Here is a 24,948-nt window from a genome sequence, read left to right as displayed (position 1 = left end):
CACGGAAGGATTTCCCCAATTTTAGTCAAATCATCCCCCCACCTACAGTGTGGCCTTCTAAAAAGTGCGGCTAAGGGACCCATCACAAAAAGTAGGGAGAATGACCTATGGTCCTTTGTAGTTTAAGCACTGGTCTCTGGCAAATCACTAAGTCTTAGCCTGAGGTACCTCACATGAATATTGTACAAATAAATAAGAGAGTCCAAAGTACTCTACTCTAAGGCCCTTGGAGGAAAGTAAAAGATGACAAACAGATACATATTTCCAGAGAACTAAACAAGAAACTCATTTCAGGCAGGTTAGTGAGCATCATTTGTGGGTTTAATATATGTGGAGGCTTGGAATCAGCACCCAGAAGAGCAGAGCAAATGCCAGGGTCTACCATGAATGAGACTGGCTTCCCTTTTTAAAAATCAAACAAAAAACCCCCCACATTTTTATGTCCCGTGTTGTAAAGGGAAGTGCTGCTTCCACAATCTTCATGATCTCCAATGCCTTGGGGCCCTACCTACAATATGGCCACATTCACACCATACATTTAATGCACTATTATACCACTTTAAGCAGTCATGGCTTTAAGCAGAATTCTGTTAAGGATGCTCAGGCCCTCCAGTCCATACCCTACAACATGTTGAGATTGAAAACCAGGATGTGTTTTTCCCCAACTGCACTGCCGCACAAGTTACATGACCTGTGTGGTCTCACATTTCCCCCCCAAAACACATGTTTTTGGGCTCCACAGTCTCACACATTTTTAGGTGCCATGCTGAGAGCACGGCAGCCCAAAACAGGATGTCCTGATTTAATTGGGGTAGTTGAGGTGTATACCAGACCCCTCACAGAGCCACAATTCCCAGAGTCCTCTGTGCGGAGGGATAGATTCTTACACCACTCAGAATTGTGTGTGTGAACCATGACTGTTCAAAATGGCATCATAGTGCTTTAAGAGTATGGTGTGATTGTGGCCTATGCTGAGAGTGAGACACTGAGGATAATGAAAATGGGGGTGTTTGCAGCTGCCTCACCAGGTGTTTCTCTTCACAGTGCTGGGGTGAGGGAGTACTGGGCAGATACAGCGACACTGCTTTCCGCACTGCCACCCATCCCCAATTCTTTACTGTGCCCTCTGATAAGCTTTGGGGCACCCACCTAGGACAGTATGGGGGGCACACCACACGGCACCTTGCTGAGGGCCCTCTCAAACATGGCTCCAAGTCTGATTGTGTAAGTGTGGAATCGCTTGCATCAAGCAGTTATGACTGAACTAGGGCAGGAGAAGATTGCATTCCAGCCTGTAAAAACATCTGCACACTTCCCACAATAAACTGAAATACTGTTGAAGTGTAATAAATTATTTAAATCAAAACAAGTAAGATTGGCGCAAAGAAATCCAGCCACATTCTATTTTATTTTGAGTGCAGTGGTACCTCGGGTTAAGAACATAATTCGTTCCGGAGGTCCGTTCTTAACCTGAAACTGTTCTTAACCTGAGGTACCACTTTAGCTAATGGGGCCTCCCGCTGCTGCCGCCGCACGATTTCTGTTCTCATCTTGAAGCAAAGTTCTTAACCTGAGGTACTATTTCTGGGTTAGCGGAGTCTGTAACCTGAAGCGTTTGTAAGCTGAAGCGCCTGTAACCTGAGGAACCACTGTATTTATTTCAAATACTAAACAACATATTCTTGAAATTGACAAGGTGAATGGCCCCATCCTTCTCCCTGGTGCGTTTGAGATAAAAATTGCCAAATTTTATAATTCCTATACTACTGTCCCGCTATGGACTGTTAGTAAGAAATCTCTCAAAAGCATCAGTACTCAAACTGATCTTAAAACAATTCCAGCATTAAAAGGTCAAATCAATGTATATTGCATAGCCTACTAATTTGTTCTCAACTTTTATTCACGTTTTCATATTTTCCTTTATTCTTCCCCTCTCCCCACTTTCTTCAATTTGTTGAGTCTAGAGACTGCTGTGACCTGTGTTTCTAACGTGGAAATATGGCTGCCATGAGGTAGAAGAAGCCCTGAACCTACAGAGTCCCCCTGTTGAATTGGCAGCCACTGAAGCTCAGTCTCGTGAGCCAGGGCCCCAATACTTCATCTTCAGGGGAAAAGACTTCAAGTGCAATTTTTCAGAGGAATGGCCCTTGATATCCCTACCTCCTCCAAACCCCCATCACCAGATAGGCCCATGAGGCTTTAGCCTGAGAAGGTAGCATGACCATTCTCGGAATGAATCCAAATACCTACTCTAAGGACTAGAAATGTTGTTTTCTAAAAAAATAATTTTTCAGAAAGATGGTCTCTGTGCTCAGTATCGCATTCTACACTCTGCCCCGCCACCCCCATAATTGTGTTTTTGTGTGTTTGTGGCAAATGCCCATCTCTTATACTTTACCAACAGACCAACAGGTAGCTCCGACCTCATAAACTTTGTAATGCATTTCTGACAAACTTTGACAATACATTTTTGAGTATATGTAGTCATACTTGCATAGTTTGTTAAGACAGCACTTTGGGGCAGAAGTCAAGGACCCTCTTCAGCTAAAAGATTAGGGCGGCCCCAGATATAGCAATGAGTGAAGTAATATACATTGCAATCTAAATAGGGGTGGGGGGCGCTGTAGGGTTATTAATTCTAAATTTGCTTAACTGTACCATTGTACTTATACTCTGAGGCTTATGCACTTATTTTACCAACCTCAACCAACTGTGACCATGTACAGATACCCATATCTTAATACCCAATGATCAGGGATGAAGACAGTTGTGGAGGACCACAGGTAGGCATGGGAAATAAATCTGATTCAGTTGAGGAACTGACAAAATCCACACTCCCCAAAACAATACACAAACTGAAACATAGCCATCTTTCAACATTAGCACTTCTCTGAATTTTGCCATGCAGTTTTCTAGCTGAATAGTGTGTACAAAAATGCATACACTGCAGTAAGGTAAAGGTAAAGGGACCCCTGACAGTTAGGTCCAGTCACGGACAACTCTGGGGTTGCGGCGCTCATCTCGCTTTACTGGCCGAGGGAGCCAGCATACAGCTTCCGGGTCATGTGGCCAGCATGACTAAGCTGCTTCTGGCGAACCAGAGCAGCACACGGAAATGCCATTTACCTTCCCACCAGAGCGGTACCTATTTATCTACTTGCACTTTGATGTGCTTTTGAACTGCTAGGTTGGCTGGAGCAGGGATGGAGCAACGGGAGCTTACCCCATTGCGGGGATTTGAACTGCCAACCTTCTGATTGGCAAGTCCTAGGCTCTGTGGTTTAACCCACAGCGCCACCTGCGTCCATACAGTAAAGTGTGCTTAAAATGCACATATCTGTGAAATATCCTATTTGAGGCGAGACACAGTGTTCCAAATGCAGTCACATATGCAGTTTGTATAATCAGAAAAGAAGTGCTGTGATATGAAAAAGGAATCTCTGTTCCAAAGCTGTATATTGTGTAAAGAGAAATTAACAGACTCAGACAACTTTTACAGCACAGGAAATGAATTAACACAGAATTCCATCCTCTCATATGTCAATTAAGTTGACAATTGTTGTTTCTTCCGAAAGAGATTATCTTGCACATGTTTTGAGAGTATGACGAGAAATAACAAAACACTTATTAAATGCTGTAAGACCAAAGGGGAAACAGCACAGCTGAATTCATTTTCTTTTTTTCTTTTGTTTTTATTGCTTTAGCTGTACGTTAAATAGACCAGTGTTCTACAAGTCAGCTTTAGGGTTGTCAGTCATGCTTATTTGCTTTCCCTTGATCACTTGAAATAGCTTCTTCCCCAAATGGCAGAAAACTTTAGTTTAACTACTCAGCGGATTCCCTGAAGTATTTCAAATTTCCCTGGATAATACAGCAATTTCAACTGTCCAATATTAATAAGCCCAAAAGCCTGATTTAAGCAAGGAATGGAAATCTTCATTAACAAGAAGCAGTCAAAGAGTTTACATTTAGGAATTTCTGTACTGTTAATATGTTTTTGCACATATAATGGTACCTTGGGTTACAGATGCTTCTGGTTACAGACTCTGCTAACTCAGAAATAGTACCTCGGGTTAAGAACTTTGCTTCCGGATGAGAACAGAAATCGTGCTCCGGCAGCGAGAGGCCCCATTAGTTAAAGTGGTACCTCAGGTTAAGAACAGTTTCAGGTTAAGAACGGACCTCCAGAACGAATTAAGTTCTTAACTCAAGCTACCACTGTATTGCCTTTATTCTGACAGAAATGGTGAGTTAAAATACCAGATCAGTTGCTTAAAAATACTGTGTATGTTTACGACTGGAGGAATTCCTCCAACTTAGCACATACTTGTATGAATCAGGATGACTGTAAGTGATCAGATATACTGATGGTGCATGTTACCTGCCTCCCTAAATAGCTTTTATGTGGAAATAATATATTTTCTGGTATAGTATACATTAAAGATTGCAATGGATGGGAGGCTAATCACTGCCTTCCTTAGATACTTATTGCTTCTGATTCCACACCTCCCTGCCTATTGTGCAGATTGGAATATAATTATCCTTCAGATTTCACATTTCTCTGAATTTTGCAACTGTTCTCAGCAAACACATTAGCCTAGAAGGCAAGGGCCAGGTCAGGTTCTATTTGCCAAGAACAAATTTCTCATGTGTCCTTCCATCCTCCCCCCTCCCCTTCCCCTTCCCCTGCCTGTCAAAATGACAGACAATCCCCTAGTAGCACTTTACATAGCGCTTCCACAGTATCCACCATAAATTCACGTTGGTCAACAATGTGCAGAGGTTTGCCCTTTTCTCATTCCCCACAGAAAGCGCAGTACAGGAGAGGTAGGAGGAGAAAATCATCATCACAGTAACTTTCGGAGCTTGAGCTTTATCCCCTAATTTTATAGAGTACGATGACCCAGGAAGTCCTTTCTGAAGAGCAGAATTCAGACATACTAATTCTCCTAATGAGACCTATTGGGGGGAAGTGAATATTAGTGAGCCCTGGGGAATTACATTTAATGAAATTTTCTCCGTATGCAAACAGTAGGAGATTCCACCCCTACCCTGCTTACTCAAGGAGCCTGAAGCGGATTTTTGGAATTTCCTAAAACTTCATGTTCCACCAAGCAAGCAAGGAATTTAAATTAATGGGGTGTGAAGCTGTCTGCAATTCCTAAGCTGCTGATTTCCCTTGTCAGCAACTGAACATCTAGGAAGCCTTTCCTTTTGATGTTGTTCTATGGCTTAACAAGATTTTTTTAAAGTGTTTCAGAAAATAGTTTCTTTGACTTGGTGATGCCTAAGGCCAGAGGAATTTCCATTCGAGAAACTCAGTTATTGCAGTGCTATTTCTGTGGCTGGAAGTCTTATAACCTCAACAGGGACTTTTATTCAGTATTGCATTTAAAAAATGAAGAAGCCAAATTAAATAATACCTCATACACAAATATAATCAGATCATATGAATAAAGTCCACTGAAGCATTTGCAGTAATGCCATTGCAATTTGAGCCATCCATCCATTACTCCTAAATTATTGCCCCCTTCCTTTAAACAATTATTTTGCCACTTCTGTGTACCACAATGTGGGCAAACTTCTCCTGGCAGCCACAACTCTCATGCTCCAACAAGGCTCCTTGGACAATGTTATGTAATGATGTAACATGGCTCTGATAGGGTTTCGGAGGTGAGGTGAGGTGAGCTGAAATGACTACCATCAAGGGCCAACATTTCCCTTCCCAGAAATCTTAGTGGAACAGTGATATGGCTATTCCAGGGAGCACTGGGAGAGAAGGGAGTTGGAGAAGAAGAGGCGCTTCAACGTTTCCACAGCGCATGGGGAAAAAGAAATGCCTAAAAGGATTTTATTTTTTTATGAAATAAAAACCACCTCTGTTCTGACACCACTTAAGACCCCCCCTCCACCTCACAGATCCCAAATTCCTTTCAATCACTAAACGGAGCGGTAAATTTGGGGGCCATTTTTGGATGAGCACTAATTGCTAAGGGAGGCCTTGTCCTCTGCTGCAGTAAGGCCAACACTAGCACTCAGAACATCTAGGAGGTGGGGAAAGAGGACTTCTCATCATTGCCACTTCACAGCACTTCATTTCTGTTGTTGACACCTTCTTTTGGAGGATGGATGAGGGAGCCAGAGCCAAGCCTGGTAAGAGGACTCTGCTTCCAAGAGCTCTGAACTGTCCCTCTGGGGTAAAGCAAGGCTAGAGCTAATAGTGAGGGTTGCATTGTTTTTGTTTTAAATCTGTTCATTTTGATGGTGCTTTGCGTTTATTATGTATTAAGTTCAGATCATTTCATTGCGATGAATTTATCTTATGCTGTGTTAGTTAGCTTGTTTTGTATTATTTGAATTTGAATGTGATGCTGTATTTCGATAATAAGCTGGTTTTTACTGAGAGCTGCTTTGGACACACTTTACTGTGAAAAAGTGGCATAGAAATTAAGCTGGGTTATTTTGCTGCAGTGGTGTGCTGTTTGAATGAGAGGCTATGGATCCTGCACAGCGCACCAAGGACATGCCCCTAGAACAGGTCTCCTTCAACTCTTCTCTGACATTGGAGAAGAACCAGTTACAGACCTTTTCATAGAATCATAGAATCATAGAGTTGGAAGAGACCACAAGGGCCATCGAGTCCAACCCCCTGCCAAGCAGGAAACACCATCAGAGCACTCCTGACATATGATTGTCAAGCCTCTGCTTTAAGACCTCCAAAGAAGGAGACTCCACCACACTCCTTGGCAGCAAATTCCACTGTCGAACAGCTCTTACTGTCAGGAAGTTCTTCCTAATGTTTAGGTGGAATCTTCTTTCTTGTAGTTTGGATCCATTGCTCCGTGTCCGCTTCTCTGGAGCAGCAGAAAACAACCTTTCTCCCTCCTCTATGTGACATCCTTTTATATATTTGAACATGGCTATCATATCACCCCTTAACCTCCTCTTCCCCAGGCTAAACATGCCCAGCTCCCTTAGCCGTTCCTCATAAGGCATCGTTTCCAGGCCTTTGACCATTTTGGTTGCCCTCCTCTGGACACGTTCCAGTTTGTCAGTGTCCTTCTTGAACTGTGGTGCCCAGAACTGGACACAGTGCTCCAGGTGAGGTCTGACCAGAGTAGAATACAGTGGCACTATTACTTCCCTTGATCTAGATGCTATACTCCTATTGATGCAGCCCAGAATTGCATTGGCTTTTTTAGCTGCCGCGTCACACTGTTGGCTCATGTCAAGTTTGTGGTCAAGCAAGACTCCTAGATCCTTTTCACATGTACTGCTCTCAAGCCAGGTGTCACCCATCTTGTATTTGTGCCTCTCATTTTTTTGCCCAAGTGCTTTTGACAATGTTCTGGAAGTGCTATCCAGTCTCTGAGGGCAAATGTATCTCTATTCTCAGAAAGAGAGATACAAAGGAACCTATAGCCCAGGGACTGTAAGATCACAACCCAAATTAAGTATGTCTCCTAATTCATGTTTCTTCATGCTAATATAATCCTTGCTTGTAGCATGTACACCCTTGTGCAAATTAATTGAAACAAAGCATGTATTCTATGCCATATCGATCAGTCTATCAAGCACCCACAAAAGAAGATATTTTGGGGATGATTCAATTATTATGGTGTTAAGAATTTGTGGGGTATATGCCAAAGTCGCCTCCGTACTGTAGACTGTACAACTATGGACCAGCTCATTCAGGTGCTGATTCAAGTGTGGTACAGGGATCCAAAAATCAACAGTGACTGTTCGAAACTAGTAGACTCCATGCCAAACCGTGTTCAAATGCTGCTTAAAAATAGCAGAGGTCATATCCGTTACTAATGTACGCATATGTGAGTTTTGTACAATAAACTACTGTACTTCATTGTTTGTTTTGCATATAGCCCACAAATTCTCAATGGGATTTATGTCCGGGGAATTCCCTGGCCAATCAAGTACCTGTATTTGCTACTCTGTCATGAATTTCTTCAGCACTTTCGATGTGTGACAGGGGGCTAGGTCCTGCTGCAATATCCCAGTACCGTCAGGATACTTCTTTTCCAGTTCTGGAATAACTCTTTTTCGTAGAACCTCGATATATTATGGCAAGCACATCATTCCTACTGGCTGCAGGCTTTTGACACCATAATAACTGAAGCATCCCCCAAACATCTTCTTTTGTGGATGCTTGACAGACTGATTGATTTGGCATATAAAACATGCTTTGTTTCAATTAATTTGCACAAGGGTGTAGTATGCCAGCTGCTGATTAATCTTTGTGTGTGTGGGTGTAGTTGAAAACATTCCACCCACTTCTAAAAGGACATAGATAGTAAAGGCCAAAGGCCTTGTTACAGAGAAACGTTTTTGCCTGGCACATAAAGATATATACTGATGGCACCAGGTAAGCCTCCCTGGGGAGAGTATTCCACAAATGGGGAGCCACAGCAGTAGAGGCCCATTCTCATGTTTTCACCTTCTGGATCTCCTGCAGACAAGGCACATGAAGAAGGTCAGTTCATATGGGGAGAGGCGGTCCTTGAGGTCTTGAGCCATTTAAGGCTTTATAGGTGAAATTCAGCACTTTAAATTGGGACTGGAAACTAATTGGCAACCAGTGCAGTTGGGCCAGAACTGATATTATAGGCTCCAATTGTCCTGCTCCAGTGAGCAATCTGTCTGCGGAATTCTGCACCAGATGAATTTTCTGAACTGTCTTCAGAGGCAGGCCCAGGTATAACATGTTGCAGTAATCTAATGTAATGTAATTAATGTAAGATTAATTAACATAGGCAACAGTTGGTTCATTCAACCTGCTTTGCTCCTTATAGCTGTAGCTGTTGCCTAGCAAAGCGTGTGAGTAGGAATCAGCTGGATCCCCATGGCAGTTTGGTAAGTGAGTAGACCCCTTCAGAAAGCCGACCTAGCTGGATTGTGAAGTCTGTTTTTAGCCAGCATTCAACAGCAACCCTAGAAATAAAATGGGGAATATTATATTACAGCACTTTCCAATTGTTTTTCTCAGTGGATTGTCTTAGAAAAAGTAATTTTATTCAAGTCTTCACAGTTGTGTTCTTTGAAGTACTTTGGCCAAACATAAAAGGAGAAAAAAAATAAAAATGTGCACGAGGATGCGTGTGTCTGAGTGTTACGAACTGCATTTGAACAAATATTGTGCTTATGACCTTTCTTAACCAAATATTAATTTCAGAAAATGCATCAAAGCAACACTTTAAGAAATAATAAATGTGCCCAAACTGAGGGGAGAATATAGTTTGTGAATGCCAAATGAATTATGTTTAATTCAGCTCAGTTATTTGCCAACATATATTTTGTGAAATCTAATGATGCTTTTATTTGTGAATTATATTTTCATGCTGCAATAAAGACAAATATTTTTCAATAACTGGAAAATACATGTTCAGTACTGCCAGCAGTATTATTATTATTATTTTTTGCTTCTGTTAGTAACTGCAGAATTATTCCAGGATCTATTATATCAGGTTAAGCATTTGCAACTGAATAAACAATGGCAATAGTTCCACATTTAATCCAGGTTTGAACAATTTATAACAGCCATGACAGATATTGTCCACCAGCCATGTATTGTGGCTTACCAGTGCTTGGCACCCTTGTACTGCAATCACAGGCAGACTACAAAAACAGGAGGTCATATGTGGGCTGGTGTGATGCACTGGGTTTGAAGGTTACCATTTGTGCAGCTCTAGTTTACATAAGAAAAGGTAAAGGACCCCTGGAAGGTTAAGTCCAGTGAAAGGCGACTGTTGGGTGCGGCACTAATATCGCTTCAGGCCAAGGGAGCCGGGCATTTGTCCACAGACAGCTTTCTGGGTCATGTGGCCAGCATGATTTAACTGCTTCTGATGCAACTGGACACCATGATGAGTGCCAGAGCGTATGGAAACTCCGTCTACCTTCCTGCCACAACGGTACCTATTTATCTACTTGCACTGGTGTGCTTTCGAACTGCTAGGTTGGCAGAAGCTGGGACAGAGCAACAGGAGTGCACCACCATCATGTGGATTTGAACCACTGACCTTCTGATCGGCAAGCCCAAGACCAAGAGGCTCAGTGATTTAGACCACAGCACCACCTGCGTCCCTTTTACATAAGATATACTATATCGAAAAGGCTGTTTGTAGTATCTTACAAAGGTGGCGCTCCAACTGACAGAGGGGAGCTCCACTGTTAGAGCAGTATTTATGCCCCTGGAAGAGCCCCTGCTACCTTGGTGGAAATGTCCACCAGCATAAACGTACAGTTGGCAGTGATCTGATTATGGTAGGAGGGCAAAGGGACATGTTGTGGTGGATCAGGGATGGTTTGGGATCTACCAGATCCAAAGGCCCTTTATTCATCTGACACACCCCATAAAGGGCAAAATGCCGACGGAAGTCAAAAAATAAAGTTAAAAGGCCTTACAAGGGAAAATAAACATGGAAATAAATATAGATATGAACACAGAGCTTTCATCTTGGCTACTGTGCACCAGCAAAGCTTAGGAAATAGCAGTTTCTGTGCTATGGAATCTCACCATCTCCACTTTAGAACTGCTTTCTTTTGTATTTTGTCTCACTCTATTGTGAACTGAGGTCAGTTTTCTTTCCCCTTTGGAGGCCTCTCATATATCATGTAAGATTTCTAACAGCTCACCCAATAGGCCTTGGCAGCTACTCATCAGCTGCAAATTTCCTTTTAACTCAATGTACAATGAAGTTCAATACTATATTACTTCCAAGTCAACACAACGCGTTTCCATTTGGTCAAGGCACACTTCAATACAAGAAAACCTTAAAAGCAACAGCATGTATAAAAGAAGGATCAAAAGATCAAAGTGTCAGAAGAAGAAAATTCCAGCAGCAACCTACGCCAATCATTTCTAAATGCTTGAGAAAACAAAAGAATCTTAATATTGATGCCTAAACAGCTAGCATGGGAGACAACCATAGCATAGCATAGAGGGACACTGCTTGCAGGGATCAGAAATCCTCCCCACTAAGCACATTTAGTATGATGCGTAAACAAACCCTACGCACAAACACATATGCGACTGATAACATGATACACAGTGATCAAGTCATTCGCTGTGTGAAAGGGCTGGTTTCTTTCCCCAAAAAGTTGAACTGGGAAACAGCTAACACATTTAAATCAGTATGTTTAGTGCAGACAAAAGTGTATTTTCTGTGCATTTTCCTTGCATTTCTTTTCTTTTCCACAAAGACAGTAAAGATAGGCAGATAGACAGACAGACTTGTCAGCATTAAGTATGCAACTCTGCATGTGCATGGCTGGTAGCAGTAATTCAAAATTCCTGGCTTAAGCTAGCTCAAAATTCCAGGTGTACCATCACAAAGGTTGGCAACCACTGTGTTAATATTTGATGTATTTCTACATCCAAGGAGATGGAACATCTGACACATTCCATCTGTAACTTTAAAAGTACAATCATATGGAGGACTGCACCACATGTCCACCTAAACATATCAGCTGAGATTTAGATGGCTTTTTTTTTTTTTAAGAGTGAACTCATGAAGACTAGGTCTGCCAAAGTTTCAAGGCAGTATAGTTCAGATTGCTAGATGCTTGTGACAAATAGGAAGCAACAGAGCAAGTTACGTTGTATTAAAATTCTAATAAAGAACCCCATCTATGACACAGTTTCCCTCTTTTTTGTTAAGTTCTTATGTATCCCACATGACAATAGAAGTGCAAAGGCAGCGCAGACAAAACCTTCACTTTGCTTTTTAGAGTTTCTAGCTGCCATTCTCTAGTAAAGTGCAGAAAGGTGCAGGTACCATTTGTCTGTTCAAACACCTATGAGCGATAGGCAATGCTACTCATGCATAGTTTTGACCTCTGTGCTACCAACGTATATCTCCAGACCCTCCTGAAAATGTCAAATTCTCTTTAAATTATACAAAATGTGTAAGGAAATGCAAATACACACAAAATCTAGAATGCATCCAAAGGTGTAGGGATGATCACTGGGTGCAAGGCACAGTCAGCTCCCCCTCACAGATAAAGCCACAGCTGTCTGAACATCCTGCCCTCTGTCTAACCTTTTGTGATCTCAGTAGTCTGCAGTGTCCTGTCTGTGACCTTCATCTCTGAGACCTTTGTCTCTTTCGTCATACACTGTGCAACGGGAAAATGACGTGGTGGAAACAGGTGCCAAAATAACTTTGGACCACCCCACGATCCTGGGACTGGAAGATGTGTAAAGGTCACAGCCCAAAATGTATCTGCCTGGGTTTGCATATTGTGTCAGTAAAAGGAGCCTCTACAGAGCTGGCCGGCAGCTTGCTTGCAGCTCACCTGTGCACAGCTCACCTGCATTATCAACTCTTGCCTCATGTCCTTCACTTCCAAAGGGTAGAGGGGTCAAACAGTTCTGTGAATACCATGCGTCCACATCCCTGATTTTATTTATTTCACGTTTATTTTGCATGCGACTAAAATTAAAACATTTCTCTTTGTTTAGACATCTATGAAAATGTGAAAAAAACAAATAAACAGAACATATCATACTTCTGTCTATTTCTTATGCCCAGAGTTTGAGTGCCACTGCTTACATATCTGAAAGAGGGGAGTATCGGTATCAGACAATCTCATTAATTCATTCAGTTTATATCCCTCATACATTGAAGGAGCTCAAAAACGAGCACAGTCAATGGTTGGTATATTTAGCTCAGTGCATACAGGTAGGGACATAGGATATGAGGGTGGTGTGCCACATGGACAGGGAGAAGCTATGGATATTTGCTCCTGTCAACATCTTGGGCTAGATCAGTGTTGAAGCAATGCTTCTTTCTTATCTTCCTCCTGCATTTCCCCCCATCTTTCACCTCTTTCCTTAAAAACAACAACAAAGAGACAAAGAGATCATCTGATGATACTGATGAAGTGACCCAGCTTAGCTGGGATGTCAGCTATGGTCGTGAACATGCGGATTATGTATAGAATTTAGATGAAATGTGCATAAATTTGTAAGCAGACACAGTCTGTAGTTGAGGCTCAAGTGTCTCATATTACAGATCGTTTACCATGTAAGCACAGGCTGGGAAGGCAGAGTTGCTGGTTATTATAGTTCTTGTAAGAATGAAACATTGCTGTGCATGCAAATATCTTATTTTTAAGTGGTTCTCAAAAATCCCGGAATAGCATATCCTCCAGCCACTTGTTACACCTGGTAGACATCTGCAGCCGGCACGTTTTTAAGTGGTTCGGGCCAGCAGGGATTACCAACACAGCAGCATTACATGCAACGTCTGTCTCACCATTTGATTTTTACATTAACCCGCAAACCCTATGGGATGCCAGTCTAATAAAGTACTACATAGATTCAGAAGATCCATCTCCTCTGGAGAAGATTTAACATCTGGTTCAATTACAGAGAAATATGATGAGCCAAAAAGGCGCATGATTATCAAAGAGACTCACTCACAGATTTTTATTAGATTCCTCAGAGTAACAGAACATGGCCCCTTTGCCTATGACATTGAGTGATGAAGTTTAGTAACAGCTGTGTTTCATTGAGTAATTAATTCGTTTTAATTTCACTCCATGAAGATATATATTTGAAGGCACATCTTCAGCTAAAGAGGATAATGCATCATGGAAATTCAATTTTTTAAAAGCATAAAGGCATTTATGTAAGTTTTCTTGTGAATCTTTTCTTGAATGCAAAAAGAGGCTCAAACTACAAACAGGGTGTTCATATTCACTCACCAATCATGTTTATCATTTTATTAAAAGAAATACTAAGTATGCTTGCACCTTCATTTATGTTGCAATGATCTTCTCTAACAAAGTAAAGTTACACTGGAATCCCATTGCCAGAGCCCACAGACATAGAGACATTTCAAGAAGCAAGCTGAGGACCCAACAACATTTTTAGCTAATGTGATCACTCACTCTTGCATTTACTTTCCAGTTTCCAAATTGTGATTTTTCCATATTATTCCCCTGCCCTGCTACCGAAAATCATCATGGGTTAGGGAGGCGATAAACTTTCAGCACATCAGTACTATCTGTTAAACAATTATACAACCGTTTCATAAAAATGAAAGTTTTAAGGTTTCTTAAAGAACAATCTGTTTCAGCTCCAAATTAATAGACCCATTCCTTACTCTGTATTTAGAAAAATATATATTCTCTCCTCCCTGAGACCTAGCAAGGAAAAATGATTTCCTGTTCAGGTTTTTAAACATTGCTATTCAGTATAATCTCTTCAAATTTTAATATATATTTATAGTAGCTTAGTGAGAGACCCAGGGGTTCCTTAGAAGCCACTTTCCCCTGAAAGACAGTTTGCCCATCATTATAACCTTACTCTGTATTGTGCAGCCCCAGAAGTGGGTCCAGTATATTCTAAGGGGCACCCATTTCAAGTGAAACCCAGCAGACCAAATGCTCCACCTGAAGTGAGTGTGCTCCCTGAAAAATGCTCCAGAAACTTTGCAATGCAAAAATTGTTCCTTGGTGGTAAGCATGTAGACAATCACTGTGGTAGCTTAAGAAACTTACAAAAGGAGTCATGAGCTGTATTGACTATAAGATGAAGTACTCACAGCCAGTTTTCTGAGTTGCAGGTATCCACATACTTGGCAAATAACTTTTGGTAAGCACAGGCTATGAAGCATTTGTTTGCTTCCTCTGAAATTTTCTGTAACATTTATTTATTCTGATTTATTAGTGTTTAGCTTACTGTTCCTTGACCTGGCATTTACATTAGTAGAAATAATTAACTCAACACATTAAAAAAGGGCAGTATTTGATTTATACAATGACATCTAAATGACTCAATGTTATTTAATTTTTGAAGCTCTGCCAACCTGTGGCTCCCGTGATTTATTTTTGTATCATGGACAGCACCTCAATTGCACCCTGTCAACGCAACCATGCTCTTGTTGTTACACTTAAAAACGAGAAAAACAATAATGCAACCTGAAATGATAAACTTGACAGAAGTGGAAGAGTTTATGTACAGACAAAAGACCAGTCTAGCTGAGTACTTCTTCCTAAGATGCAGTGCTAAAGAGATGCAAAAAAGCAGACTTCCACTGTGTGGGCAAGCCTAGAAAAGTGCATTTGTGGGACAGCAAAGATCATTATCAGGAAAGCATGTTTTTTTTCTTAGCAAGGTCATTGCTAATTTATTCACCTTCTTAATAAAGCAACTCCAGCAACTCCTGGAGCCAAGCTGGTGCCAAACATACTGCTCTACTTTCCTTTGGACCACATCAGCAAGGCTGATGTCTGGGCAGCCCAGGGCCTCCATGCACACTGCCCAGGCTTGCACTCTGGGGAGGACACCCCCAGGAGCACACTCCTTGAGGCAGACAGATGCCAGCAAATTACAAAACAGGATACAGTGGTGCCTCGCAAGACGAAATTAATCCGTTCCGCGAGTCTCTTCGTCTAGCGGTTTTTTCGTCTTGCGAAGCAACCCTATTAGCGGCTTAGTGGCTATTAGCGGCTATTAGCGGCTATTAAAGGCTTAAGGGATTAGCGGATTAGCTGCTAAAAGGCTATTAGTGGTTTAGCGGCTTAGAAAAAGGGGGTGGGGAGCAAAAAAAAATCTCAAGATTCGCAAGACATTTTCGTCTTGCGAAGCAAGCCCATAGGGAAATTCGTCCTGTGAAGCGCATCGAAAAACGGAAAACCCTTTCGTCTAGCGGGTTTTCCGTCTTGTGAGGCATTTGTCTTGCGGGGTACCACTGTATTCCTGTTGAAGTGAGAACCAGCAAATGTGCCTGAAACTCACTTCAGAGCAAGACACCCCCACTCACCCACCCCCTCTTTCTATTCAGGGGCCAAAAGAGCCCTCTGGTACGGAAGGATATGAGTCAGAGCATGTCCAGATGACCTGTTTATTGAGCATTTATCCTTACTCATTTGCAGGGGGATTACACAACGCTGGCTCTTTAATTACCAACGTTTATTGTGTCAAAGCAGGTGTTGTCCCACATTTCCAGTGCATTTTGCAGTCACTTTCCTGACTGCCGATCTTGCATGGCAAACACTCAAGTTCAGGCTGGAAAACAGCATAAACTGCAAAAGCTTTCCCTTTCACCACAAGTTTACAAATCAGCAGCTATTGTTTTCCAGCCTGGACTTTATTGTTTGCCATGAAAGATGTGTTGTAATTACTACCATGTCAACACCACTAAACACATTTCAAGGAAGATGAAAACTACTTTCCACCTTTTGAAACAACAGAGTAGTAAATATCACTGGATCCTTGTTACAAATTAACCTGTTAATTAACCTTGTGAAGCAAGATTCTAATTACACACTATTTAGAAAAGTTGACCCACATTTAAAGAAAAAAAGCCTAAATTTAAATACACTATATCTTTTCCCTTCCTTCACTCTCTATACATGTTCAACAACTATTTAATTTATCAATCCGCTAATTTTCCTTTGACTCATATTGTTCGCATTCTTTCCTTTTTTCTGATTATCTAAACCTGTTGCCTCTGTACCACTATTATGTTTAAGTCACTAATACAAAGGAGCACAGTTAGCTCAGTTGGTTAGACTATGGTGCTGAAAATGCCAAGAACACATTGCTGGGGGTTGGACTAGATGACCATCGGAGACCCTTCCAACTCTAAAATTCTATGATTCTAGGAAATGGGTGGATAGGTGAGTTTGCAGAGGCCAAGCTTGGTAACAAATTCAGAGATCCAACATTTAAAATTATAAGGTTCAGATGTGACAGACTTACAGTTTCCTGTTCCAGCCATTTGAATATTATGTCACAAGTGCATTCCCCCTATTTTTTAAGACTTTAACATTTATAGAGCAGGTATAATTCAGTGCTTAAGCTTTACCATCTTACCCAGATTTCCCATTTTAATATCCCATAATGCCTGGTGCCACACTGCATCATCACTGCCAAGGTTTAAGATGTTTTGAGCTTTTAGTTTTCAACCAACTCATCCCATCAGTGCAAGGATTTATGTTTATGCAATGATATATTCTCCCTTATGCATCCCCTAAATCTGTTACAGGGATTTTCCCAACCCTCTGGAGCAGATTTAGGAGGGTATATTCATCAAAAGTTTCCTGTATTTTGCCCCCCCCCCCTCTATATATATATGGCAAAACAATAGAGAATGCACAAAATATATAAATATTTTAGGGTTGTTTTTTTAAAAAAACTTTCTAGACTGGCACAGAAGACTGTTGTCTTAGGAATCTCTTGTGTTCAAGTTTCTGGTGGGTGCATTTGTATAATAGACTCTAGTCACTCATATCAATCATTAAGCAATGCTGCCTAGGTACGATGAGATGGAATTGCTGGCAGCAACATACCTTTGCACTCATTATGCTTGGATTAAAGGCAACCTGCATGCAACTGAAGAGCAGTGCTGTATATTTTGGCTACACTTGGTAGCAACGCACCGAGGGGGATTTGCAAATCTTTCTTCAACCTCTTGAAGAAAGCTTTGTTACTGTGTCAAATTGTATCAAGAAAAATGCTGAGCTTTGGTACCCTTTGATATATATTACGGGGACGGGGGAGGGGGCGGGAATCCACAAATAACTTCAGGCAATGTTTTATATTATCTTTGAAACTGCAGTTGTTCCAGAGGAGTTACTCTATTTTTCAAACGAGAAATTGCAGCAATAGCTATTACGCGATTAACTGAATAACAGCCATCAAAACTAATGTGTTTATGGAGACACATATATTTATATGCATGCGTACATGTATATGTATGAATGTGCTTAGATATATAAGACATGTACTGAGAGCTAGAATATTGTTTCTTGGCTAACTTGCTCTGAGATTTAGTTCCTTAGCACAACTGATCTCAAACTCAAAAGCAGGTACTGAAGTAACCACTTTCTCCACTCCAACCAAACTTTTTGGTTGAGAGGGACCAAGTCGAGTGCAGTTGAGAATTCACATTGGTATTACTGTGCCAGTTGTCTAAGAGTGATAGAAGTTATCAGCAAAATTATACCTCTCTTATACCATCACTCTTGGAACTAGCAGATTAATGCCAGTATATACATTCAACTTAATTTCCCAACCAACAAATCCATTGATATGGGGAAATGATGGGGCCCATCTTAAAAAATGCAGTAGTATGCACAAGGGGCGATCATGCCAAGATCCCAAAATAGCACACATGGACTCTTACTCCCACAAGGATCAAGAAAACCCTGCCATAGCATCACTTGACCAAGTCTCCACTGCCCCACCATTGAGAAGAACCCAACAGCTGCATCAAGGATACTGGCCCTTTAACTAGCAGGCTGATGCAGCTAAATGGGTGGGGCTTCAATCTGGATCCTCCAGGATCAAACTATGACCTCTGGCAGTTGCAACAAGTCAGTAGTAAGGCAACCTGACAGTGGTCATGGAACTCTTGCTCTTGAACTCTGATGAAGAACCCTGGTTCCTGTTCATAGTCTAAACCTCCAGTGGAAAGCATGGGCTTGCTTCTAGCATCTTGTTTGGGCTGCCGTAAGTGTCTCTTCATTCTACAAAATCATGCCCTAGACACTGGAATGTACTACCAGTCACCAATTTATTATGTATATTAACACTGAATTTCACACTATATTGAAATGAAGGTAACAAAACAATTTTATATGTAAAAAATTAAAGCTAATGCCTCTTCTTCAGAAAATAAAAGTATTCAATGATGGCTCTTCTTAAAATCAAATGGTTACTTCTTAAACTGCAAAATCCAACGCTACCTAATACTTAAAATTTATGCATCATTTCCAGTGTCTAAATTCAGTCTGAACATCTTCAGCAGGCTATAATCTCCCTTCTTTAACAGACTTTCATTTAAAGGCCATTGGCTGTTGAATGAAGAACATAAAATAATTGTCAGATTTACACTGTTGTTCTGTCTCATTCCAACTCAGGCTAGAAAATGGTTTCATCCCTCAAAAGCCAGGACATTGTGGCTACAGTCCTATGTACCTACCTGAGAGCTGGCCTATTGAAATCAATGGGACTTATTTTTGAGCAGACACACATGGATTTAACCATGCGTCTTCTTGGAAATAGCTGTAAAGTTCAGCTCTCAGCAATAATAAGGGGGCATTTGACATTCTATGCAAAACACCAAATTTCCCCATCTCTGCTTACTGCATTGAGGAGCTTTTGAATATGATATCCCTTATTAATAATCTGACCCAGCTCAATATTTTTTAAAAGTCTTGGTGGAGCTTTCTTTTGGGACTTGTTCAGGCTACTCACCACCCTATTTGCAGGTGGGGTTTTTTTGGTCTGGTGGAGGAGATTCTGACTATTCAGGGAGGGAGTTGAAATGGGTTTTGAATAGTCAGGTTGGCTAGTGTTTTTCCAAAAGCCCTCTAGCAAGATGAGGGATGTTTTTTGTCTGCCTGTTGTTTTCTCCACAACAGTTTTTTTAAAGTGCTTTTGAAAATAAATGACTACATCTGGTGCCACAGTAAGCACCGCTTATTCTGTCTAAAGAATCCACAACACCCCCAAAATACTCCCATCAAATTTGGGTGAAACAGCAATTTAAAGGCAAGTTGTCAGTCCTACAGCTTCTTTACACAGCAGTAGCCAGGATTTGACCACTGGCCAGTTCCTGCTGAATGTCAAAGACAGGAGTATCTATGTGACATTCATGTATCCCCCGCTGGATCAAGAACTGCAGGTCCTAACTAGTGCTACAGACACCATTCCAATGCCTGGATCAGTACCCTGTGCTTTGAAAGTAGTTCCTGACTGCAAGCTTGACTGCCTAGATCACCTGTTTGAAGATGCTGGAAGATACAGGCATCAGTCTGCAGGCAGCTCACAACTGTACTGACTTATCTCTGGATCTCAGCCAGTGGTTTTGTGCCAGACCTGTCAGCCCCCCTATCTGATATAAAAGTAATTTTGGAAACGATGCAAAGATAAAACGATTAGATATTCGCTCCCAACATCATAACTCCCTTTCAATTTCCATTGAAGTGTATACTGGTATTTTCAAACTGATAAAACTAATAAGAACATACCTCACTAAACAGAGGACTAAATTAAATATAATTATATAAGAACAGATTAAATGGCACACAAAATGGGGATGGAAATAGCTCTGATTGATACTCTTGTGTTTTCATTTATATTTCATCTCATTAGCTTTCCCTGGGAGCTGAAATGTAGCTCTCAAGGAAAAGTCTAAGTTACAGCAATTTGGAGTGGGGAATCTCAGGACTGGGGAGCCAAATGTGGCCTTCTATGATCCAGCCATTGGGACTCTCTCTAGGCTGCACACACACTCCAACATTTCTCTGCATCCTCAACTGTTTCTGCCTGGCTGGAATATGTCATTTAATTGTCTTTTGTTGCCTGTATGAAAAATGGAGAGGTTGTATGAAAGTGAGTATAGAAACCTCTGAAGGTCAATTACTGTACAAAGGAAAGAACCACACTCATTGTTCTACACACTTTGTCTCTGTCCTACTTGCCACTGGCTGATGGACCATGTAAGGCTGCCCAGGAGGAAACGTGGCCCTTGGGTTCCCCACCCATGCTGTAACTAATAAAGTTTTAAAGCTTGTGACCTCCAGCGCCTGGTTGTCTTTTCTCCCATCTATTACAAACACCTGACTGAAGAGTTTAGATTGCTTTCAGTTATGATCGGTGCAATAGGAACAGTGATTGCCCCAAGCAGTGCAGTAATAAGAAGGTTTTTAGCTAAAACTGATAACTTTGCAAAATTCACAATATAACTCCCCTTTTTGCCTCCAGAAAAAGATGCAAAATAAAATGCACCTGTCTTCTTTCTCAGAGTGGCAAATTGGGTGGTAATCTATGGCCTCTTCATTTGTAAGCTACTAAAGTCCTGATTAGCCATTCACGTTGAATTAAATGTTTGTAGAAGATGAGATTATTCAGGGTTCACAATCATGTGGATAAAGCCCACTGCATGTGCAGCTTAAAGAATATAAGAGCAGTGCTGAATGAGACCAATGGTTCATCTAGTCCAGCATTCTATTCTCAGAGTGGCCAACCAGATGCCTCTGGAAAGACCACAAGCAGGACCTAAGCAGAGCACCTGCCCCTATTGTGCACCCCAGACATATACAACAGCATCATGGTGTCAGCAGTTTTCTTTCCAATCCTTTCCTAGTGACCCCTAGCATGGAATTTACTTTGCCAACAGCTGCCGCACAGTGGGTCAATGTCTTCATCAACTACAACCTCAAGGTCAGTCATCACCAGTTCAGACCCCATGAGCGTATATGTCAGATTAAGAGTTGTTTTTATTTTTTTGCCGCAATACACTTTACACTTGTTTACATTGAGTTGCATTTGCCATTTTACATGGGGACTCTGTTCAAGCAGTGTGTGATGATGTGCAGGTGGAGGAAGAGATACAGCACCTCTTTCCCATACATATTAATTAAACACACTTGTTAATTACTGCACTAGGATAAAAGGACTCTTCAAAAGGCTCTCAGAGGCATCTAAGTGGGATTCTGTTGAGGACTGATTTCTTAAATATTCATAGTACTGAGAACATCTGACCCAGTTCATGATCCAGGGCACATGCAATAACTCCCACCACTGCCTTCTGTCTCCCCCAAACTACAGACCCCTAGATTTCTTAACAATTATATGCTGCATGCTACCTGGTCTTTGTTTGTTTTTAAGTGTTTGCTAGGTTAGTTTCAAGAGGTGTTAATGGTGAAACTGTTATCTGATGTCCATCCATATTCTTATGTTACAGTGAATGTCTGTGATTCTGGTCTGTATCTGTGAATACTATTGAACTTTGCATCTTGAAATGCAAGGTGTCAAGAAAGCCTTGTATTGCCTGTATCTGCCACAGAGAAAAACTGCTTTCTGGAGATCTGCTGCATAATAGATGTTTTCCAAATGCTGTCTTTTTACTCGGGAACCACTTAAAAGTGCTGAAGTTTAATATTATTAGCCTCTTTCCCCCTAAATTCATCAAGCTGAACTTTTTAAAATGTATTGGTTCTGGGGAACATGAAGATTAAACTGTCATAACTCAGAAAGCATAGGGTTTTTTTCATTAGGAGATATTAAACATTAATGAGGGCTCAGGTTTAAAAGATATTAAAATAAAGCATCAGGCTGATGTGAGTTAGCACATGCTGGAGGGAGAGAGTGCATGAGAGAAGCTAATAAAACGCGCAGCCACAGAATTGCCATAAAGCCGAAGCACAGAAAAGGGTAAGGCGGCAATACAACTGTGATTAAAGTAGTAGATGATAGATCAAAAGCACCTTCCCACAAGCGGTTCAAATGTGAAATAAAGAGAAGTAATATAATGAAAATGTATGTGCCATTTCAGGGCAGTGGGGAATGTCACGAGCACTACTTTTTCAAAATACATTTGGGATCAGGTTTATATACATGGCCATTCTAAACCACTTTTTAAATCTGTTTGCCACTTGACGTGTGTATTTAGGACGAAGAATCAAATGAGGAAAAGTTTGCAGGTGCAATATTCTACTGCAATTTCTCTCTTTCCTTGCATTCACATGAACATCTTGCAGTTGAGCCCTTGTAAGTTGAGCCCCTGTCCCTATGTATGGCTTTGCCACAGATGCTGCTTCTGCCTTGTTGTTGTTTGATGCCACAACAGTAATACCCAAATCTAGCTACTACATGTGTTGAGCGGATCATGAGGGATGCACTCACATGCATGCAGACTCCAACTGTGTTGGCTGGCCTGCTGCTCGCTTACTCCCTAGCCTTTAATGAAATCCAAAAGGCCCATCCTATGATTGATCCAAATTCTAGCAAATTTGTGTCCTCTCTACAACCCTCTAAACCAGTAGTTCAGGGGACCATCACACATAGGAAGGGAGAAGCCTCCTCTTGCCCACCTCCAGTTTCAGCACTGATTAAATGAAAGGATAGATAAAATCATGTGAGTGCAGGTAGGGAACACCAGTTTTAGACAACCCCCTAGCCTTTTTCAAGTGTTACAATTACGCTAGTAAACATGTGAGGGTCAATAGGGAGAACACTAGCTCTGTCCAAATAATCCTCCCCACTGATTTACAACTCCCAAAAGTCAAAGGTCTAATGTCGAGGGTACTTTAGTACTCAGGGAAGGGGCTCCTGGAAAATCAGGGTTCTAAAAGATTTGGGAACTTCTGCAGTTGCAGGAAGCACCTTGTGTCTGATCTTTGACTTCTACAAAGCGACTGAGGGCAAGGAAAGCTAGTGGCCTCATCCCCACTGCCATCTCTCACATAGAGTCATAGAATTCTCAATTATACATAAAATCATAGAATTTTAGAGTTAGAAGGCACCATGAGGATCATCTAGCCTAAACCCCCTGTAATACAGGAATCTTTTGCCCAGCATGGGGCTCGAAACCACAACTCTGAGATTAAGAGCCTCATACTTTACCGACTGAGCTATCAGTCATAATCATGTTTACTTTAACCTAAGTGCAATGCCTGAAGAGGGCTCATGTGTGGAAGGACCCTTGAATAACCGTCTGGAGAACATGTGTCAACTTTTATTTCTTTCGGGGAGAGTTTTGTTGCTGTTGTTTTCAGTACAGTACAAATTCCAGATCAGGGGGATTTTTCTGCATGTGTAGGCTAGGTCTTCAATAGCTCAGTCTCCAATCAGGTACCTGGTTTGGTGCCTCAAAAGAAACCTTAACTGTTGTCTGAGTTCCCCAAACCAGTGTTACTGTACCTACTTATAATAGATATATTATTTATTTTTCATTGTTAAGTAATTCATTCTATTTATCAGTCCCTCCAATAACAGTTATCCTCTGGAAGACATAAATGCATGACTAAAACAGCTGAAAACTGCAACATCTACATGAACTTCAGAGTGGTGCATCTATCATTTTAATGTGGTGAGCATTTTTATTTTCTTTACTCTCCAGCATGCAAGATATGAGATCTGCAGAAGTTTTATGGCACTGAAGGGCACAACTAGCCTCTTACTACATACTTACTATTCATTCAGTCAGGGATAATTGTAAGTAGTGCTCTCCAGGCAACAATAGTATTTAAGAATCCACTTGCGACTTTGCCATGTCAAAAAATGAATGTAGCATTCTGGGTTTCGTATGTTCATGACAGCAAGCTGGTGCTGCATTGCCTGTGCAAACAAGTTGTGCAAAGAAGGATGCAATAATGATGCTGGTATCTGCTTCTAAAATGACTGCAATGTTGTATTGTCCCACATTAAAATGTTTAGCTTGTCCCAATGACAGTGATTCCACAGCTTAACCTACCACTCTTTGTCATTCACAGAATCCTCAAGATATGGTGAAAGGTGAGATGCGCATAGTTGGAAGCTAATTAACAGTGAACATTCAGTTAATATAAGAGGATAAAGGTTGTATTTATCTTATCTACATCTATTAATTGCTTTTTCTTTTTTTCATTGTCCTTTTCTGTGTGCCTCTGGTAGGCAACTTGCCCTAATTTTTGACCATCCACTGAATGTTACATACAAATTGAAATTACCACAGCACCAAATTTTAGACTTCTTATTTTTGCTAAGTTGATTATAAATTATCACTAGAACTGCCTGCTTGATTTGATTCTGCTGCTCAAAAAACAAAAGTGGAACTCCTCTCCCTTCTGGGTCAGAATCAAGTTTTTATGATAGCTTTGGACTGAACTCTGAGAGGGATGGGTAATAAGGCATTACTTCTGTGGAATCGGCTGCAGAAGGAGTGGCTTACTGCAATCCATGGTCCTGTACTACCTAGAGGTCTTAGTTCTGGTTGCATTCTTTATGGCAACCTTCACCAACCTGGTACCTGCTTTGGACTGCATCTGGCTAGAACTGATGGGAGTTTAGTTCAAAATACCTGGAAGGTGCTGGGCTGTCAAAGATTGCTTTGTGGCATAGACTGGTCTTTCCCTGCCAGAAAGGAAAAGTATTTGCACTGTGATGTAATACGGAATAAAATTAATAAAGCGGGGGGGGGGGAACGACAA

The 24,948-nt window shown here is 41.2% G+C and overlaps 1 protein-coding gene across 4 annotated transcripts in view; it reads right to left on the bottom strand.

Annotated features, from left to right (window-relative positions):
• GALNTL6 (polypeptide N-acetylgalactosaminyltransferase like 6) overlaps nt 1-24,948 on the bottom strand; it is a 432,117-nt gene that overhangs the window by 269,539 nt on the left and 137,630 nt on the right. The gene's annotated exons all lie outside the window — the stretch shown is intronic.

Source organism: Podarcis tiliguerta (genome assembly GCF_965153285.1).
Source record: "Podarcis tiliguerta genome assembly, chromosome: 9".
In the NCBI taxonomy this organism is placed as follows: domain Eukaryota; kingdom Metazoa; phylum Chordata; class Lepidosauria; order Squamata; family Lacertidae; genus Podarcis; species Podarcis tiliguerta.
Note: the sequence above shows the minus strand (reverse complement) of the source record. Positions and strands in the feature narration are given on the sequence as shown.